This window comes from Hylaeus volcanicus, chromosome 3 (genome assembly GCF_026283585.1).
Source record: "Hylaeus volcanicus isolate JK05 chromosome 3, UHH_iyHylVolc1.0_haploid, whole genome shotgun sequence".
NCBI lineage: Eukaryota > Metazoa > Arthropoda > Insecta > Hymenoptera > Colletidae > Hylaeus > Hylaeus volcanicus.
The window spans coordinates 16,954,520-16,976,892 of record NC_071978.1 but is presented as its reverse complement, the minus strand read 5'-3'; the positions used below and the strand labels follow the sequence as shown (position 1 = coordinate 16,976,892).

The following is a 22,373-nucleotide window of genomic DNA, read 5'->3' as shown; positions in this document are numbered from 1 at the left end:
AAGCCTCGGACAACATTTTCGCTAAGGAAAAAGTTGTTTCAAATCACCTCCCGAACCACCCATTTCAAGGTGTTACAACATTTTTGGAACACCCTGTATAGACAGATAGAGGTGAATACGTCACAATAACTCAAATGTTCAATTTTCGAAGTTAGCCATTTTTACATTATTGTAATGTTAGATTTAACATCTTAATTTTATTTTTATTTTGATTTAAAAGTCTCCGGTACCAAGGCAAAATCGCTCAAAAGACAGAGTATATTTCCCTAACACGAAATAACGCGGGACTTCCTCTTGAAAGCGCTTGATCCAAAGTCAACCATGATTCTGAAACATTGTCTTCTTTGGTTCGCGTTCGATAAACCTGCCGAGGAGGAAAGTGATCGATCTGAAATATCAAATGCAAAGTGTCTAATTGACAGGTGAACCGAGTCCGTCCGAGAAGAAATCAGGAACCCCCTTCACAGGCTCAGGAACAGGTACAACCGGAAAGTGGCAGGTTTCGTGTGAGTGGGATTTATCGTCGGGGCTTCGAGCCGATCTTTTCCGCCTGGCTACGAGCCGATTTAGCGTCGGATTGGATCACGCGTAGCCACGCTCCAGCATCGGATAGGCTTCGGGGATCGTTCGTCACGTGATCGACGATACGTCACGATGATCGATTACCGAATACGGAGATACGCTCGGGTGTCCGTCCAACGGAATGCAACGACAGAGAGAACATACTAGTCTCTTCTTATTTCAACCAGTGACGTACTCTTGTTCCCCTTGTCGCCAACAAACTGTCATCTATCTCCATGCTGCCGGTACCGGGTGAAAATAAATGGCTTTTCTCGTTTTACCATATGTTGCGTTATCTATGTTATTTCGTATCGGTGATTTTTCATCAACGGTTGGGCTGAGCTTTCGTACCACCGCGCCTGCACTTTTATTGCAACCGTTCTTGCGTGCGTAACGTATGGGCTCGAGATCCGAACCGGAGATCCAAAGTCTCGCGAAGTTTCAATTAGTCGATTATCGTTACTTATTCGTACTGGCGATCAGATGTTGGTCAAAGTATTCCTGGCTTCGTTCAAGAGATTTATTGACAGAGATCTGTACCAAAGTTCCTTGTTTCGTTATACGTTGATACTTGCACATTAATATTTTGGTAGTTTGAGCGACTACTCTGACCTTTGCGGGGTGGAGGAGGTGGGTTAAAATGCAAGCGTGAAAGTTAGAGTTCTACCAGGAACACTTGTCACTGTTGACTCACTCGTCAGATTCGTTCTGAAGAAGATACTTCTCTGATAATCAGTTTCAGGGATTAGAGATGTACATCTCCATCATTGGAGACTTGATCTGAAATGTCCTGATTTGATTCTTTGTTAAGAGTGGAAAGAACGTTAACCATACAATATGTATTACATCTATATCTGATTCTGTTAAAATTATGCATCGTAAACGAAAATAAATAAAAGAAGAGTTTCAATGTGCTGATGAATAATAAACCTATCTTAAACACATTTAAATCTGCTACTCAACAGGTTCCTTGTTAATTTATCGCATTCTGTTGCACGAAAAGATTTTCGCAGGGAAACATAAACAGACGCATATTAACGACGTGACACACCATTCTAATAAATGAAATGCAATAAAGTTTTAAATCAATCATATACAGGGTGTCCAGAGATGGGCAAAACCCTAGGTTTCGAATAAATCTGAAGTTTGCCGATATGTATGTCTCGTTTCCTCTTTAGAAAATGTTCAACAGAAGAAACGAGACAAACATGTCAGCAAACTTCAGATTTATTCGAAGCCTAGGGTTTTGCCCATCACTGAGGATGTCCCACGCAACTGGAACAGGCTGTACCTCCTAAGCAGTTGGAAGTAGAAAAAGATGTTATAAGTGAAAGTTAAATAGTATCGGATGGTGCATAACATGCAACTAATTTTATGCATTTTTGTGCATCAGAAAAATGCTACTGCACTTTTTCTTTAAATGGAAACTTATGTCTTTGACGACACAGATTCATGCAGTTTCTTGTGCTCTACATAAAAATACTAACATACTTATCCCCGGAACTTGTTCGTTAGGAAGTTATTGAAGGTAAAGTTATCTGCATTGTTTCTGTCTTTCGGCAAGTACCTACGTTACGACAAGTGTTCAAACCGTCCTCCATTGCAGTTCAAGTACTTTTACATTCCCAGTGACTAATGTTAGCAGCACATTCATGTTGGCAAACATTGTAATGGAACATAATCTAAGTACCTCAGAACACTAGCCGAGGGATCAAAGTAGTTCGGATAACTTTTACCTTCAATAACTTCCTAACGAACAAATTTAGCATAAGTATCTTAGTACTTTTATGTAGAGTACAAGAAACTACGTCGATCTGTGTCGTCAAAAATATAGGTTTGCATTTAAAAAGAAAAGTGCAGGTGCATTTTTCTTTTTGCTTACAATTGAACGTGTATTTTAATTTAATCCTGAAAATAAAGCAGGTGTCTTAACTCGTTGAAGTTAGGTGAGTTAGAAACTATCCCATCTTTCGGTTAGCTTTACTATTTTATTTAAAGTTTTTCATTCATGTGGCAATACTATGAACTAACGGTAAAAGTAATACGGGGAATTAGAAATATATACCAGTCAAAACGCCTTAGCAAGGTGTTGACACTGTTCGTTTTTGCAGCTTGAATTTTATTTTTCTTTTAAAATCGAGTGCCTTAAAGAGTTAACAGTTATGGCCGATAGTGTAAAAATTGAGTAGTGTATGATTTACGCGTACCCCTTCGGTATCACTCTCTTCGAATAACTATTAAGTATGACCTAAAATTGTCTGTGATTGACAACTACGAATCGGACTCGTAATAGCACGTTTTGCTTAATTTCGTGTACTACGAGTTAAACTGGTAGTTGAGGCTAATGGGTTAACCGAATTCCATGTACATCCCTATCATGTCTCCCAGCTGCTCCCTTCAACCTGCGCGCAAATCTATCCCATACCCAAATAAGAGGCCTTTGTTCCTCCCGTCGAAGGTGGAGCAGCGATCCTCAGGTATCCGTGGCTGCGAGTCAGCCGCTTTTTCGCAGAGTGGCTAACGAGAGTAGCGAGTCGTAGCAACATCCTACGTAGATAGGTTAGACGAGTTTACCCGTTTCACAGCTCTTTCTCCAGCGTCGCCTCCTACCTCTGCTCCTCCTTCTCCTTGCCAGCTGCTCCTCGATTGGAGGTAGCTCCTTCGCGAGCAGTCTGGCTCCCTCTTTTGCTCCTTTGGCTCTTTCACGAGCTCCGTCTCTCTTCGTACGTTCTCCAGGCCCGTTTCGATGGTGCAGGCCACCATCCGTTAGCTCAGTTATTCAAATGCAGACCTGCTGCCCGGCGCAATTTAGACCATAGGTTATCCACTTAACTACGCAATAACTTTCTGCCTCGATAGCACTTTTTTAGCGGCTGTACCGAGGTGATAACGATCCTCGTAGGGGCTCGGATCGTTACCAGAACGCGTTCCGCCCTTGCTTTTTTCATCCCTTTGCCTCTGTGGGCTGGATCGCCTCTTCTTCGCTTTGTTCTTCTGTTCTCACTGCAACCCTTCTTCTTCTATCGTTTTATCCGTGCTCTCGCACGTTTTATGCATTCACGGTGTTCTTTCTTTTCGTAAAAAGCATCTTGGGATGGACGAAATGAATTTCTCATGACTGGAACATACAGAATCCCATAGATTGCTTGTTGGACGTGAATTCAACTTGAAACAAAAATATGTTCTGTCGCGAGCATTTGGCTAATTCTTGCTGTTAAACGGTCTGGTCTTGCGTTTGGATACTTGTCCAGGAAATAATTGTATTCAACGTAACGTATATTTATACAGGTTTAGAAGGTAAGAAGTAAAAGAAGATTGTTCTCAACATTTCCTCATCTTGAAACGTGTGAATGAAATTCACATGAATAATTTAAAAAAAATTATGGAATACCTAAGAAAACGGAAAAGTTGTTCTCTAAGAAGTGAATGAAACATTTCCTCATCTTGAAACTTGTGAGTGAGATTCACCTGGATAATCTAAAAAAATAAATTCTCAACGCTTCCTAAATATTTTTTTATATAAAAGTGTGCATTTTTTTTATTTTTCCCAATGATACGCCGGAAATGATCCGAATCATGTATCGAAACATGTTATAGAAAATAGAGATAAGAGCAGCAGGAATGTGATAAACATCCGTGTTTCTCGAACGAGACGCTATGGAATTCCATTTGCGCGAAGCGAGACGAAACTGCATCGTTTCGAAGCCACGATGAAACCGTTGAGCAAGTTATCGCCATGACTGAATCCATAAAGGATAGCCGATCTGCGCGGACGCGTAATATTCGACGCGAAACGGAAGACCTGGCAGCTGGATCGTGGGAGGAAAGGTACGAGCGAGGAGTCTGGAAATCGTATCGCTCCAGGAAGTCGATCAATTTTGCGTAGACAGTATGGTGATCGTTCGTACCTGAAGTATCGTTAGAGGAGGTAACGTATTGTCGCAAAAAGGAAGGGAGCAGTTTGGTAATTATAGACAAAAGATTGATCTTTTGGCATTTTCTTAAAATATACAAACTTTAGAATGAATTCTGTCAATTTTGTTGAAAATTTTGAAAGATTAACGATTATACCCAAGACACCAGACCATACCAAACCATACCAATTGTTCCGTCAAGGAGCTAAAAATTAATTGTAGTTCATCTACATTTTAACGATTTTCACGTATATGGCATTGGATTAATAGACTATTTCTGTCCTATATTGGTGTGACTATCAAAAAATTGAACACAAATGTATGTTTCTGTTTATTTTTCATATAGAAATAAAGATTATTTCCCTTTTATCGATACAATTCTTCTAATTATGTAAACAGTAACCAAAATTATATTTGAACAGACAAAGAATGTAGTTAAAAATGTTCCCGTTAAATTTGATTAAGATTCAATGTAATTTGCGGGAGTTATCATATACGGATTATCTGTGAATCGTTCTGTGATGATTTGACAGGCAATATCCTGTATTCAATATCCAACCGGCTTTATCACGATTCTGAATGGTCATATTACCGTCAACGAGTGCTTAGACATTCTAGATGATTTATATTCATAGACCCACAATTATTTTTCATAAAACGGTGCTGCTTTCAGAATGATAATGCATGCATGGACGCAACATCGATACGAAAAATTACATTTTCATCTAACAAATTAAGATAAATTTCTACATTTTTTAAAATCTTTTCTTAAACTTTCCTTTGGCAACCGTATTCTCCCTCCTTTCATGTTTTTTACAATGCGACTTCTGTATTTATAATATTTAATGACGACTTTTCCGTATAACATTCAATTAACAAAGTTAAATTCTGCAGCGATGAAAATCCCTTGTTCCTGCTAAGAGCTGCATGTGCACTGAAGAATGTTAATATTTACCGCGACCGCTTAGGATTAAGGAGTATTACCTGCTTGAATGCAAATATCAACGTAAGGTCGTCAGTGTTCAAACTTAAATCTATCCATTTATTGAGGAAAATTTAACTTTAATTTTTTTTAAACTTTCACAGAAACGTAACCCCTAAACTCTTAACTACATGGGATTAGGAAAAAATATTATCCGCTCAAATGCGGCATCCAACTAATGCAATTGTTGGTTATTCTTTAGATTTGACTCTATCATATTGTTTTCGTGTTTTTTAATTCTCCCAACATTATATGACACGTTAGCACATAACCACATAGAATTAACGATAGTAATGGATATTGTAAGAGATACTTTTAATTAATAACTCTTTTGATAAGTCAAATTCAACAATACTTTAAACACTTTATTCTGAATACTCAATTCACATAAATCTCATGTAACCTAATTTCACAGAAAAATGGAATATGTACTCATACGTCTCTATCATCACGCACTATGTATTTTAAACACATTATACAAATTTACAGGTATTAAGTATACCTTACAATATAGAATCATCTATTTGTAATTTGTGAGGCTTCGAACAGCGTACCAATTTATGGGAAGAGCAGTATTTTTTCCATTTTTAGAAACGTTCAATATGGCGTAACCCTTTAAATCGTTGCAGGTTAATAGCTAGGTCAGGTGACGACCTAGAAAACACCATTTACGTATAGTAATAAACATAATCATCACTTGCCTCAACACTTTTCCCCAAACATTTAAATTATTTTTTATAAGTATATGTATTCGCATACAAAATAAAGTTCTCTTTTCATCGAGGACTGCATATGTTTTACTTTAATTCACTTTTGTAGAAATATTGTAGAGAGAAAGAAAGATCAGGCTTAGCAGGAGTTGCTACTCGTACCTGGTCAGACGTTATAGTCAGCCGCCGAAACCCCTATGAGTAAGTAGAATTTACCGAACCTTACAGACGATTTCACATTGTTTTATTCTTGGGACTGATTTTTCTCGCTCTTTGCAATACATTGTATTTATAGAGCGATTCATAATATACCTTCCCTAATGGCGGTCAGGAAACAGAAGTAAAGAAAAGAATTTATAAGAACGTGCAACCTATTTGATCTTGTTTCCAGGTTATAGCTACTTCCGTTTCCTATCAATGTACTTTATCGTTTTTATCACAACTTATCATCTCTGAATAGTACCAAATTTTGGAGTGTTCCATTATCATCATTCTTTACACTCTCCTCGTGCACCAAAGCCTGACAAGTACTCAACTTGTTGTGTTAAGAAACGTCAAGAAACGGCTGTAAACAGATGTCCGACGCGAAACTCGATCCATCGGCGGCGAAATGGATGCGACTTGTTCCCTGTCGCGGAGCAATAGACGAAGTCGTGACCCGAAGTGTTCGTCGCGGTTAAATCGACAAACTGGCCGAGTTTCGTTGCCTGGTTTCGGATTGTCCTCGGCTCGTCCCGGATTAAGAGGGCAACGAGGCCGGAACAGGAGAGTCACGAGAGAGCTGGATATTCGAGGAACGAGCGGAATTTATTAGCGCTGGCCAGCGTCGATGATTGCGGCTGATTGGAATTGATAGTTACCATTGCTCTAGGCTCCTCGACCGGCCGATCATCACAATGTATTATTATGATATCTCTGCGAGAGCGCGAACCGCTCAGCCAGTGAGCTCGTTTTTCACCAATCGCCAAGACGCAGACGCGTGCAATCGTGCTTGGAATTTTGAGCGATCGGCTCGTGGGATGAGATGGACAAAATTCCTATCTAGATTTTGGTGATATTTATCTGAGCAACGCTTGAGAAGATAATCATTACCGAAGGGGGTACACTACTGTGACGGGTTAAAATTGTATACGATTTATAAGCTGCAGTAACAAATAAAGGAAATAGTCGAATAATATAAAGTCGTGTATTTTTTGATATTAATATATAAATAAAGAAAATCCTAGTAAGTTCTCTCGGAACACCCTTTCTTAGGGATTAAGTTCCATTTATCCGATGTTCTAGTCTTTATTGGTTGTCTGCAAGTATACTACTTGTTTCGCTATTTCGCCACTTGTACCAGCTCCTTGAGGGCAAATCTCATGTCTTGGCTATTTATCGGTCGAGTATTTGTGTAACTACTACGCCCATATTACTTTCTTTATAGCAGAATAGCTCCACGAGTTAAATAAGGTACGCAGATTCAGTTTGATATCGATACTTGTTCTGCCATAGCCTGACATGCTCTAAACAATATGAAGCTCTTGATATTGTAGCTAGGCTATGAGTTAGACGATATCCTAATCGATTGGTCTCTTATCAAAGTTGTTGAACTATATTTTAGATTTTTCGTCAGTCGCATAAAGGTGGGGTCCCACTGCTGTAATGCTAAGAAATTATTCGAAAAGTAAAATGTACTTGAATGCATTACTTGATATATTCATTATTGAATTATATTATATAAGTGCATTATGAATTTGTCTAAAAAAAAAATGAACAACAACAATGGTAAAGGATGATAGACATTTGACCGATACCGTTTAGAACAAATACCGTTTTGCTTCCAGCAATAATTATTGCTGTTTTCAACGATAATGAACATACAATTTTTGTTTATTTTTAATGTATGAACTCGTAGTGATCAGTAGTAATGCGCATATGCAAGTAATCTGTAGAAATAGTATATAAATTTAAGCTGAAAAGTACAAATATCACTTTATTCGTGGCGACTGTTCGCGTGTTCGCTGTGCCAGCCAAACGTGGAACGACGAATGCCTGAACGTTCGTAAAAATCGACACTTTCGAGTGGTTCGAACGTCCGTCCTCGCAGCAGCGATGCCAGAGGAACGTTTTTTTAATAGAATCCGGCCTAAATGAAGTGAATTCCTATTATGACCTTGTAACGATAAAATAACAATGTTATTAAGAATGTTTGGCACCTATCCTGAATCTTATGTTTACGTAAATTTGAAATTATTAGAGAAAAGGTAGTTAGGAAACTTTTGTACTCTCCTAATCAGTTCATGGTTTCATAGTAGTAATATCCCTGCCAGAGTCTACTAATTGGATTCATTGGCAAGGCCTCGTAGGAGATCCTGCCTCAGACGTGACGCTATTAATCGTTCGAATAATCCGTTCGAACTAATTATGAACTAATAAACGGTCGAGTAATTGGTGATGTGGGTAAACCGTTTAAATGATTAATAGTGTCAGGCCTATGGTATGATCTGTTAAATAAACCTTTCCGATTAGTTTCAATTAGTGGGAGAAGTTCTTGGAGGAAATACGATACCGTTACTCTCTGTACTTAGGCTATTACGTATCACGTGAAACAGAACTTATTTTTAACATATTTATGAAAGATTAATATTAATGTGTCTGGATTCTTTACACGAGGAAACCTCCAGATGTAAATAAAGCTCGGAGTCTACCTTGATCTTTGAGAGTGAATGCAGATACACGAACATAATCACTGGAACACATTGGGATAAAAAGTCGAGTAGTCACACTTCAGAAATTAGTTAGGCCAAGGAGTGTCCGTCGACCTTGCCTCGGTTGCTCGATCGATGTTGAAGCAATAAATTTATCGCGCTTTAATGAGAAAAAATGCTTAATGGACTGGAAATAATAACGATAAACTTCAATTTCCTGTTTCACCTGAGACCAGGTATTGATTCCGCGTTATTTGCCGTGGCCGAAGAGTCTCAACTTCGATCGTTGATTGGAAAAGATGAGCAAAGCGCAAGAGATGGAGGATGGGAATAGTTTTTGCTAATCTGAGGATCTTGATGACGAAGGTTCAGCTGTTCCGAGCGTATCATATTGAAAATAATCTAGGCTCGTATGGCAAAGGAATGCTGTATCATACTGGTTAGCGATTGATCAACAAAGATGACTCGTTACTACCGTCGACGAAGGTATCTCGATGCATGGGATATCATTTTTATTGAGATCTTATCGAGTACCATTTATTGTGCTCGACGGATACACATGCAACGGAGTCCCACCAAGGATTTCGATAGACTGTCGAGCTTTATTCGGATTTCAAGAACTCACTCGCATGCTGACAAGCGTTGCGGATGAGTATACTTGTTAATTATCAAGCTCTGAGCGATTGTTCATATAGCTTCAAAAGTGTAGTCTTGGAAGTCGGATAAACATAGAGTCTTTTACTAAACTTCTCTTTTCTTTAAACTCTGTTTACAAAAACAATCGATGAAATTGTTTAAAAAATTGTTTAAAAAACTTATAGCAAGCGAAGTCGAATAAATGTAAAGTCTCTTACCGAACTTCTCTTTGATTTAAACTCTCTTTAAGAAAGCTGTTGATGATAAATGTTTGAAAAGCTGTCACTGTTATACTTAATGAAGTTGGTTAAACACTGAGTCTCTTACCGAATTTCTGTTTTGTCTAAATCCTACTCAGAAAAACAGTCGATACAGTACGTTTAAGAAGCTGTCAGTGTTACACCTAACGAAGTCGGACAATCTTATCGAACTTCTCCGTTGTTTGAACGTTCTTCATAAATCCAATCAATGGAATTGTTTAAAAGCTATCAGTATTATACCTAATAAAGTCGAATAAACGTGGAGTTTCTTATCAAACTTCTCAATTGTTTAAAAGCTGTTATACCCTACGATAGCGTTTCACGATTTCGAATACAAACTAACGCGAGTTCTCGACACTTACCAATGACGCCAGAAATCCGTCTTGTGCACGCATTGAAGTCACTAGGGCTCGAAATTCCGACGACCAAGTCACCACTGCTCGACGACAAAACATACGTGTATAACGCATCTCTTTCGCTCCTCCGTCTCGTCTCTACAGATCAAACTAAAGTTTATCTCTGTTCTTGGCCGATGCATCGTGAGAAAAATAACCTTCCACGTTCCTCGAAATTCCCGTCTCGAAGGAATTCTGCTCCATCGTAGCGGGGTCCGTGTCTGTCAAATCACAATGTGTTCCACGTACTACAATTCGAAACGTGATCAGGCTAGACGTGCACTTGCCGGTCCAACAGTTCTAATCTCGTCCGTCTCTCTTCCTCTTCCTCGTTCTCAGTCCCGTTTTCGCGCGTCCCGAAAAAAGAAGAAAGAGAGAGAGAGAGAAGGAAAGAGAAAAAAGAATAAACGATCACTGTCCGTCGCCCACGTGTCGTATGTCCGTTTCGGTTGGTCGTTTTTCGTAACCCGCGACGCGAATGACCCGTGACAAACTCGCGTGTACCGGTTCGTTTATGAAACCTGACACCTTTGGCATTAAAACCGCATTATATGCTCCTCGGGTAACAGTGCTCGATGGACTCCACCGTGGAAGCGGAAGCCCAACACCTGTCAGACGGTCTCTGGTTGAACGCGTTGCGCGTGGGCCTTCGTTAACCGCGACACGTTGACTTCCAAGCAAGCTTTCACGACGCGAAAACGAGATGGTGCGCGAGGGACGCTTCGATGGACGTTTCAACCTAGAGAGCGTTAATTGCACAGGGACGCGGAAGCTCGAGGATCGGAATCCACGGAACGGAACGGTAGGGTGGTTCCGTTGACAGCCCCGAAACCCTCGAAGTCTGTCGAAGGCAGCTTCCAGGGAGTCGACATTCCGAATCGCTTGGGGTATATGGGAGCCCACACCTCGATATTACGCTTCGACGAAAGTTTGTTTATCGATCGAGCTATACATGCTCCGAGGCGGCCTTTCTCTCACGTTCTCGGCTCGCAGGAAGTTGGCAAATCCTCCTTTTTTCGTTCCGTCTCTATCCCGCCTTCTCCCTCGATTTTGTTCGCTTCGTGCTTCTATCGTTCGCTCTTTTTTCGCTTCTCCGTCTTCCTTCTTCTTTATCTCCCCTTGCAGGAGTTGGTTTCCCTTCCTCGTTCCGTTGATGCCCCGTCTTCCTCGCTCTCGCAACCGCCAGGCCTAATCGTCTGCTTTGCCGATACGGTGAAAACGCGATTTATCCTCGTCACACGTCAGGAGACACGACCATTGCATCGAACTTGTCAGTCGTTCGACGATGTCCGGGTGGACACGCTCTTCAAAAACGGGACCTTCCGGTGTCGAGATTCTTGTGGCGTGTTCCGGGTCCACGGTAGGCAGGATCCTTGATCGAACGAACGGTCTCCGGAATCCCCGGGCCTAAATCACTGGCGTTATTACTCCGTACACGAATACCGTTCACTGTATCCCTCGATCAGCATCTCGAGCTCGTGCCGGAAGGTATCCTATCTCCTCGGAGCTCCTTTTTCTCCTATCGATCCCCTATCGATCCGCCTGATCATATACCTCGGCCGTAATCGTCGGAAATCCCTCATCCTCGATCGTCCGGCTAACTTTCCGCTAGATTCTTCGTAAAAATTCACGTCGATCGGCGACGATCGATCCGAAGATCCATTCGCGTATCGAAACGATTCGGTGGTCTGGGTTGGGGACGCGTTCGCGACACACTAGCCCGACACAACGCACGAAAACGCGCGAGATGAAGCCCGGCGTGCGCGAGAACTGAGCTTCCTTGGTTCTCAGGGTGGTTCATCCGAGGGATGACCTTGCCCTAGGACAACTCGGTGCTCCTCCTCGTCGGGGCATCGGCGAACGACTGAGGGCTGGAGACGCCGGGCCCCGGAACCGGGGTCCCGACACGCCACGATCCGCTCGAGCACTGCACCGTGTTTCAGGACCAGTTCGGCCGCTTCACTTGGCTCCGAAGGAAGGATGCCGTGCGTGGTTGCTCGCTCCTCGCGTCGCCCCTCGATCCCCTCCTCTGGCTCCCTCCTCTTGCTTCCCCAACCTCCTTGCTAGCTGGCTGCTACTCTCGCAACCCCCTCCTTACATCACTCGTGGAGATCGCCCCCCTTTCGATCGCGTTGCCCCCTTGTGTTGCTGGCGAATCTCTTCTTTCGTTCGACTGCCGAGTTGGCTGTGGTCAGGAAACCCAACTGGTCGCGGGAATTCGGATGACGTGGTCAGAGCTTTTCGAGGTTAGGGGGTGTCGATCGAATCGCGTTCGGTCATTGTATTCCTGTTTCTGGTTGGTATGCGTGTTGTCCAAGTTACCGACAAGATGCATTCTGAATCGAGATTCGCCCCCTTCTCGAGAACTTCGGTTTATTTCTTCGATAGGAACGCATCAAGGGTATGAGTGAGAAGGTCCCTAAGAGTTCTATCGGATGATGTCATACGAGGAAGGGTAATTCTCAATAGAATAATCTTAACAAGTAATGCTCTTGCTCGCATGACATTATTAGTTCAAATTGTCTTCAGATATAGGTATATACGTCCGTCCTGTTATAATGTTTCCATTTGTAGTTGAATAAATTAACCAAAGTTTCAAAGGCTTCGGACTTGAAACGAAACGTTTAACATGTTAACTACTAGGCTAAAGCTTGTGACTATTTCTATGAGGTTAAAACTTTGTTTCAATACAATTGAAAACTACACAATCTAACACTTGTGATAGTGTATATTTTTTTAACATCACAAAATTCCCAAGTGCTAATCAGATTTATTCTTTTCAACACATCACCTTTAAAATTATTTTCCTTTAATTCTTTAGTGATAAACCCTATCACTCATATGTGGGTGATATGGCGGTTAATATGTTAATTCGAGTCATGTCTTCGGCAACGCCTAATCTTTTGCTGACTTCATTACTCATTACGTATATGAAATCCTTCAAAAAAGCGAAAAATTTATCTACTTATCTATCCGTTCTTCTTTCTTTTATCGAATAAAACAGTCTTGGAATGCGCAATCATAGCTGGCCTACGGTTTCCGTGATCACTGAAACGCACGCCAGCTGATTATCATAGAGACGAATCCGTAATTCGCTGAATTGGAATTGCTAATTTGTGGCAGGTAGATGCTCGTTATTCGTTTTAATTATAGATGGTGGAAGTCGTCGATTAACTTTTTTCCAGGTTTTCGCTACGAATGAATCACGCTAGCGCTACCTGCAACTCGATACCGTCTGACATCATTGCTCCGCTGACGAAAGTATCGTGGACATTGCTCGTAGGATCATGCTTCACGATACAGGTTCGTCGACACGGTAACGATGTAAATTCGTTGTGAAAGATTTCTTCGGAATGCATACTTGTCTCTTACGCATTCTTGTTTGGAAACTTGTACATAAACGTGTGTCATTGCGCGATAAGTGAGTTGCTACCACATTGCTACAATCTACTATCAAGTATCAGATTTCGTTAGATTTCGTACCAATTCATGTAACATAGATATTATAGAAACATTTCTGCGCATAGCTGGATAAACTGCTTGAGAAACGTAAAGAGCCTACGTACTAATTGCATGCTTCCAAATTTAACTGGGGGACTAATAGACATTTCTCAGCTATACTGTCAATCGAAGTAATCACATGAATTTCCAATAAATAAAATATTGTATTAATTTTTCAAGCTCCTGGCTCTATCTACTAGTAGATATCTACTTTTGTTAGATTTCGGAGCAATTCCTTTTCCATAGTAGAAACATTTTCAAGCATAGTTGGATAAACTGCTTGTGAAAGGCAATTCTTCAGGATCTATATAATTATCGCATGCTTTCAAAAATAGCTGGTGGATTAATAGACATTTCTCAGCTATACTGTCAATTGGAGTAATTGTACGAATTTGCATAGAAATAAAGAAAATATTGTATTAATTGTCCAAACTTCTGGGTCTATCTACTAGTAGGTATCTACTTTCTTTATATTTCGGAGCAATTCATCTATCATAGATATTATAGAAAAATTTCCAAGCATAGTTGGATAAACTGCTTGTAAAAGGCAATTCTTCTGGACCTATATAATTATCGCATGCTTCCAAATTTAGCTGGTAGATTAATAGACATTTCTCAATTATACTGTCAATCGGAGTAATCACACGAATTTCTATACAAATAAAGAAAATATTGTATTAATTCTCCAAGCCTCTGGCTCTATCCAAAGCAGTTGATGTTAATCCTGAAAACGAGAGCATTGTCGCCTCGACTGTATGTCAGAGATCATCCAATTTCAGCTAACATTCCTCCAAGGGTCAGGTGAGACTAGTAGAATCCTTGCCCAGCAGACTCTAATATTCCAAGTTTTCGCGTTGCCTACCGTGTCGTGTATCTCTTGGTGAGATCTTCCCCCATTCGATCATGTTCCACGGCGTAGCTGCAATCCTCCTCTTTCGTTGTACTCCTCGATGCAATACGACGATCGTACTGCGGCTACCAAGCTAAGTTGCCCCCTTCTTCCGTTGCTTTCCCTGCTGCCAATCGCATCCTGGATCCCCCCTGCGAACCTGATGGCCCACCTGGGCCCAACCTCTTCGCGTCCAACGGGAGCCAATCGTCGTGTCTAACGTACGATCTAATGTCTCGGTTGTAACTGGTGTCGAAAGTGGAGGGAGATCGATGCTGTTCCTGTATTGTGTCGCACACACGCTCCGTGTTGGCTAGAGTAGACCGTCGACTGGCTAGGCTGGAGAAACTGTAATACAACGTAGATGATGCCCACCGAACAGTTTGGGCCTTATGTCTAACTTCTTGGGTGATTTATACGAGCCCGATTCGATCTCCAGTTCAAGATTTATATTCGTTAATATTATCAACCATTTCAGACATTGGAATTTCCTATTACAAGTGCATCTGGAAGGGCATTAAGGAATACATCTTATATCGAAGGAGTTGGATTGGGAATCTCTATACGGTTTTATTTTAGAGAAACTTAGACAATTTATTCAAAAGATGTATTTAAATACTAGAACACTTGTAGCTTAGGATCCACTAAGAGGCGTCATTTGGGGCAAGAAGCCTTATTGTTCGGGAACATTAGTAAGTCCTCTGCGTTGTACTACATAATTATTCGGTGATAAATCGAAATGTATTTGATTGATTGATAAATACTGCACAGTGATTTTTTCATTTGATGTAGAGATTCAGTAGCAAAGAAAGACACGATTAATCTGTTCTGGTATTAAAATTTCCTGTTACAGGTGCATCGAGAAAAGCATTAAGAGAGATATTTTATATTAAAGCCATTGGATTGAGAATTTCGACACACTTTTCATTTAGTTTTAGAGGACAATTTAGACACTTCACTCCAAAGTTATACCGGATACCTGAATACCTGACATCTTTAAGTTCATTGCGAGTGAACTACTTGACACCAGAAGCTTTCTTAGAATTACATATTTATTCGATCATAAAAATGAAATAAAAGTGAAATGATAATTCATCGATAAATAAGTTCTACACGGTGAATTTTTCCATCCTATGTATATTAAGCAGCATTAATCTATTTTATGACGTGAATAAGGCAGTCTTCTTTCGTCGACAAATTTAAATCGTCCTTTCAGGGTTGTGCTTGTCCAACCGGACCGATTCTCTGTACGATAGCTGCCGATTGTCTTGTTATCGCAAATTGCGATCGACGATTTAGCGAGGCGAGCCCTCGTTAAGATCGGTAACCATGTAATTAGTTGAAACGTTAATTGATCTCCGGGGGCTGTGACACAAGGGCCGACAGACCCGCGACAAACAACTGACACTTTGTTTCACTGCTGGCTGACCCAGTTGCCGCAAGAATGCCATCGCGAACCCATAAAAATGATGACTTTGATCGTTAGAAGTATGAAAACATAAATGTCGTCACGGTTCACTTGGTGATATATTGCACATACGCCTGCGTACGTGGCTCTAATAAGCATTTAGCCGTTTCCTTAGAATTTTACGATACGATCGGCATAATTTGTCGCACGTAGGCACGACCCGTTGCGATACCGACAGCACTAATTCATTAGCCACCGTTTCTTTTCAACCGATTTTTCCATCCGCACCCGCTATGCGTGAACTCGATATCTGTATTACAGGTCGATATTCTCAATCGCGAGCGGAACAACCTGTTCCTGCGAATGTGCTACTAATATGCACGGTCGCGAGTGTGTTCGTGTTCTTTTTAAACTCGCGGTGTCATACGATTAATGGCGTCTCTGCATCTCCCGCTCATTCCAGCCACGGTGGTTTCTTACTTTGTTGTTTTGATGAATTTGATGTTGGACGTGTGGGGAAATATTTATTGCCATGTTTTGATGTTACAGATCTGATAAATTCTGTACGTTGAATATTGGAGAACTATTCATAAGCTGTCACATGATCGTTGAAGGGTTAAGGGGAGGCGATTCTCTGCTGAACAATCAGTCATAATCGTTGGATAGAACTTTCTTCGGATATATTGATAATCTGGATAAAAATACGTGTTTACAGTTTCTGTATTAAAGAGATTCTAAACCATTCGATTGGCTACTTGATTTGAACATCAGATTTTATAATTACATTGTATCACTTTTTGATGAAGTTGAAAAAATATCGAGAGCGGATTTTATAGAAATATTGTACAATATTTACTCACATGTATAGAAAAATTGCGATAATAAAAAGTTCTCTAACAATGCAAAAGAAGAAAATGATGCATTCTAAAAGTATGATATGTGTTTAGAACCCATTGGTAGCTAATTTGGTGCACTGTAAAATAATAATAAGTGTTAAAAATGGACTTCGAAATATATACTTCGTAAGTGTATTAGTTTATGTAGTAAACATTATATCATTGAAACGTTGCAATTGATAGAATTTTGATATGTTAAAGACAGATGGATCTCAAATTTAAAAAAACTAATCTAAAATTAAATTTGAAGCTGTCATAATAATTTGTAAAATACACGTTAGAATGCGAATAATTATATTATAAATCGATTATAAATATCAAAAGGGAAAAACGAAAGAAAAGTAGAAAAAACTATTTATTTAATATTGTCTATTAGAATATTAATCGAAGGAGTATCTAAATTAGTATCAGGTTTTAATACAAAATATTTTAGAAATAAATGTGCATCAATTTTTACAGCTGAATGTTTAGAATTATTTTTATATGGGAAAGAAAAAGAAAGAAAAACTAGAAAGATTAAGTACTGACAAAAAGTATCTTCATCGATATCCCACAAAGTAATGTTAATCCCAAAAATGTATAAAATATAGGAGACATAAAACGAATGTAAGAAAAGTAATACGTAATGTGCAAATAAAAATAGTTTGATACAGAAGAGTATAATACCGAAGCGATAAAATCTGCGTGTTATTCTATTTTGCGTTAATAATGAAATGATATGCTGAAGATGCCACGAAAACGGAAATTCTAATTATCAAACGAAAAAACTGTGGACATGCAGGCTGACAGTGTAATGTACACATACACATTTTTTTTAATTCGTTCCCGAGAGAAAAACGTTTAGCAAAGCCAACGAATCGCGGCGTCGGCATCTTTGATATTTAGATCAGAGATTTCTGGTTCGCGTGTGCGACTGCACCTGTGTCTGTAACGTCGATGCATATGCAGAGTGTTTGACGTTCCGGAATGAAGAGTACAACGTGCGCGAGCCACGTTTATGCCATTAATTTGTTTCTCCTGTATACGCGATTCCGCTCACCTGAATTATTCATAAATATTCAACTAGCCATTTTCTGACAAGAGAATTAAAGTGAACATTACCTAAACGCAGCTCACGAATGCAAATTATCCTGAGTAGATTTTCCGAAATTGTCGTCTTGTGATATTGTTCGCCGTTTACAAATGGTCAAGTCACCTCATATTAAAATACGCTAGACATTCTGAAAATATTTTTACCGAGATGATTTCTTGCACATTAATAAAATGAAACTTAACAAAGGGTCTTATATAATAAATTTGCAATCACATAATACTATAACATTTCGACTCCTAAGACCGTACCCCTTTATATTTCTGTATCAGCAATTTACAAAGTGACATTGTAACGAATTATATTAGGTGAACTGGAAAGATACGTTTCTGCGAATCTCAATATAATCTGAAATTAACTTGACATGAAAACTTCGAACAATAATTCATACAAATACTATTGTATATTTCCATTCAGCTTAGTATTGTTGATACACAAATCTTGACTATTAACTGAAATAGATATAAAATGGCACAAACTTTAGCCTCAATGTACTTAAAACTAATGTTTGAAATAACTAACAACTACTACAACGTATACTGCTTAGTCTGTATTGTCTTCGCAACATTTTGGTAAAATAATAAAAAAAATGTTGGTTATTTGGTTATATAACCAAATTGTTGGTTTGGTCACTGATAATGTATAAAGTAGATTCTTTCAACAAGATAATTTATTTCATCTGGTTGTCGCTTTAGTTTTAAAATAAGTTACTTGCATGGTATATTTCTGACTAATATTACGTTAAATATAAGATAGTATTTATAATTATATCCATAGTTGTTTTGTCTACTAATCACCAGATGAGACTATAAAATAGAAACGTCGAAAGTCGTCATTAATTACTTTCACAAATGTTCTAAAAACAACCGAATAAAACATTTTGTTATTAAACTATACCCGTACAAGACATTACATATTTTATTACGCTAGATCCTTCTCAAAAATTTTAAATTACTAATTCCTGACGAGAACCCAGAAAAGAAGAAGTCTGAAAATATTGAATTAGCTTCCTACAGACTATTAAAAATGCCTACAATACATTATTTATTCCAGAACACAATGCCAGCACCGCAAGCATACGTGACTAATTTGTCGTGTGTATATGTATAAGAAAATGATGTAGCTGTTAGTATTTTGCCGAGACCGCTATGAAAAGCGGCTCGAGAGATTTCAAATAAAGGAAGCAACGATCCCTCCTCACTCAGAAGTCGACAGAAAGAAGAAAAGGATTGAGAGACACACAATGTCGCGTGATGGCCTTTCCGTTCTCTGCCACGCACGCATTTCACGGAGGACATCAACTTTTTAAGAACCTTGCGTCGCTCTTCTTGTCCCTCCCCGTTCCTCGTTTCTCCATTGTTCGATCCTTTCGAGCGATGCCGCGCAACCCCTTCTCAAGGTGGACCCCCTGCGAAGTTGACCCACTGGAATCGAGCTGCAGGTGGTGCAGTGTACCTTGAAGAGGAAGAAAGGCGCCCATAATACGTTCGTGCATGCGACGCGTATGCGTCGCGACGCGGTGTGCGTGCACGATGTCATCTGCTAACCGGTTTCAGCTGATATTACGTAGGACCGTGGGAAGAGGAAGCGGTTCAAAAGGGCGAAATGTTGTCCGAAAGTGTCTCGAAAAATCCGAGGATAAGCTAGACAGTAGTTTTCCTACCACGTAGAACAGCGTCTGAGACGTTAATTCTTCAGATGTATTTGCCGATCTCTGATTCTGCCTTGGCCTCTATCAGCTGATAAAGACTCGGCGAATTTCTCGATAGTTTCTTCTTCCTGTTTTTGAAATATTGAAAGTAATTTGTATAGGGATGTTTGATTACATATGAACAACCCCATTATCTAATGAGTCATATACTTTAATCATTGTACTTGTTTGTTTCCCTGTCAACTTTCTTAACTTTCTGCGACACACGATTTAAAGAAAAAAATAAAACTCAAATTGCACAGAAGAACAGTGCTGACAAGATAATAATGTTTTTGTTTTTATTTTATGGGTTAGCGTTAGTTTGTAGCATTATCAATTGAATGAAAAACTTTAAATGGAATATTAATGCTAACAAAAATAGGTGTGGCCAGTTTAGAACTCTAAGAGATTATTTGATTATATGATTTTTTTTAGTTGGATTATTTATTGTACTCTTTAGAATCGTTTTAGACTAATGAAAAGTACAGTGTATGAACAAATTAAAGAGAGATTATCAATAAATACATGTATATTGTATGTAAAATGTATTAGAAAATAATTAAGTGTATAGATAATATTATGTAACTCTTTGGGTCATATACATAACTACTCTAACTTCCAAAAATATAGGCAAAGTATAACTTTTTAGCATTAAAACTATGAAATATAGAATGTTTAAAAAATACATAAGCATATTTGAATGCATATGTGGATGTTTTAAAGTATATTTTGAGTCAGAACAATGAATGTATCGGAGGTACATGAAGATGAAATTTATTGAAATTTGCCATTTTTATGGACATTTTATCTGCCAGCTCGTTTCCAGTCATACCAATATGAAATGATATCTGAATGATTTGGATCTTGTTGCCTTTTCCGAATGCCAGTGAATAAAGTTCTTAGGTCTTTAGAATGGTATTTTCATTCATTGAAGTATTCGTAATACCATTCACTTGCACTTCTAGGCCCACAAAATATCCCAGTATTTTTTATTATACTCGTCTGCTGCTTTCCAGATAGCTTGTTATAACGCGTATACATCGCTATGGACCGTAGAATTATTGTTAATTATTTAGTTTTGATAATAGATTTTATCGTGATAACTGCGCAATCAGTGCCTATAGGATTCATCGAACCATCATTATATTAGTTATATGTTATTATACATAGTTATATGTAATTAATTGAAATATTTGGCTAGCAGTTCACAAAGTAGAACTTGTAACATAATTAGAAAGTTCTGTATTTAATAAACTTAAAACTATGAAAATAGTAAATACAATGCTAAAAGGATTGCGTATCAATCTTGACGTCGAAGAGGTTCTACGTGAAACGCAGAACAACCCCTACAACACCTTGCAATAAGAGATCCACCAGTACGGGTTAAATATTGGTCAGACAGGTTTGGGTACGCAGACTGGACAACGCTTAGACGGTGGTGGCTTACCTTCGCTGGGGGTCCTCTATATTTTCGATGCCTATGGGAAAATCTATTCGATTTTCTACCGTGCACTCCGAGGCAGCTGCTAGGTATTTTTAAGACTTAGCTTCATGCAAATCAGACGTTAGACCGCTCGATTTGTTAGCGTCGGGTGTCATGTTGCTAAAGACACCAGTAAGAAAATATTGGAACCCAACTGTTCCTCTTTGAGACTCTGCTAGGAAGCTGAAGAGAATATTTATGTTTGAGACTTATTGTTAAATTCAGCGATTCTTATTTTTTGGTAAGATTGTTTCACTCTTGGCTACAATTTCGTAGTACGTAGACTAATGAATACACTACAAATGATTATGGAAATTTATATTTTTACAAATGATGATGAATTAAAATTGAAGGAAAAGTATGTGCTATGTTTTAAACAGTACAACATGTACTTTATTATTGACATTTTATACATTTTCGCATTCGAGCAACCTAATACCGTTACAATAAATTACATAGTTTCAAAATTACATTATTTAATATAATGCGATTGGTATTCCTTTTTTAAAAAATATTATAACCAATCAATCATACTTGTATGCACCATAGAATATAAGTTTACCTCGTGTTTTTATAATTACTTTTACGTAAGAGGAATGTAAATGTGAAAAAGTCAAATTTATATTTAATGTATGTTTTTTCCAACGTATATTTCATAATAAATTATCTAAGTATGTAAACAAATCAGGAATAATATCATTTGTTCTTAACATTGTGTTCCGACGAATTCATATAATAATTCATATAATAATCTTTACAATTAAATTCATTTATGTTCTCTTGTATATTGGTAATATTTTAATTGTTTCGTTTACCTACTTTTTGTGTAAATTACAATCCTTTAACACCTGCATTATTGTTAACGAGCTATTTCCAACTATTATTTTCAAATGAAAAATATGTTTTTCTCATCAGTATAAAAAAAGCCACCCAACCATTTACAATGCTAAAGAAAAACACTACTTTCATGTTAAAAATATGTTGACATTTGACAATTTTTTCTGACTAAAATAAATATAGAATAATCAATTCTCCTGCGTAAATTCAGAATATATACTATGATTAAAATTTTTGCTAACGTTCGTAAAACACTTTCAAAATTTTAGACTCGCATCTCGGAAATGAATTTTTCTCTTTCCAGTGTTCAAAATTGGGTAAAACGAAACTTTTAGAAGTTAGATGGATGTCGCTGTCCTTACATTTGTATTTTTTTGATCAGCAAAATGGACATAATTTATTAAAATACTACGATAACGACGTTCATGTAA

General features: G+C 38.6%; 1 protein-coding gene and 1 long non-coding RNA gene across 3 annotated transcripts in view; one reads left to right on the top strand and one right to left on the bottom strand.

The window, feature by feature from the left end:
- The window catches only part of LOC128873427 (uncharacterized), a 148,756-nt gene extending 137,902 nt beyond the window's left edge, over positions 1–10,854 (bottom strand). The window contains exon 1 of the long non-coding RNA XR_008456416.1: positions 10,116–10,854. This is a non-coding gene — a long non-coding RNA (uncharacterized LOC128873427). The remainder of the gene's footprint in view (positions 1–10,115) is intronic.
- The window catches only part of LOC128873425 (protein cortex-like), a 355,555-nt gene that overhangs the window by 315,509 nt on the left and 17,673 nt on the right, over positions 1–22,373 (top strand). The gene's annotated exons all lie outside the window — the stretch shown is intronic.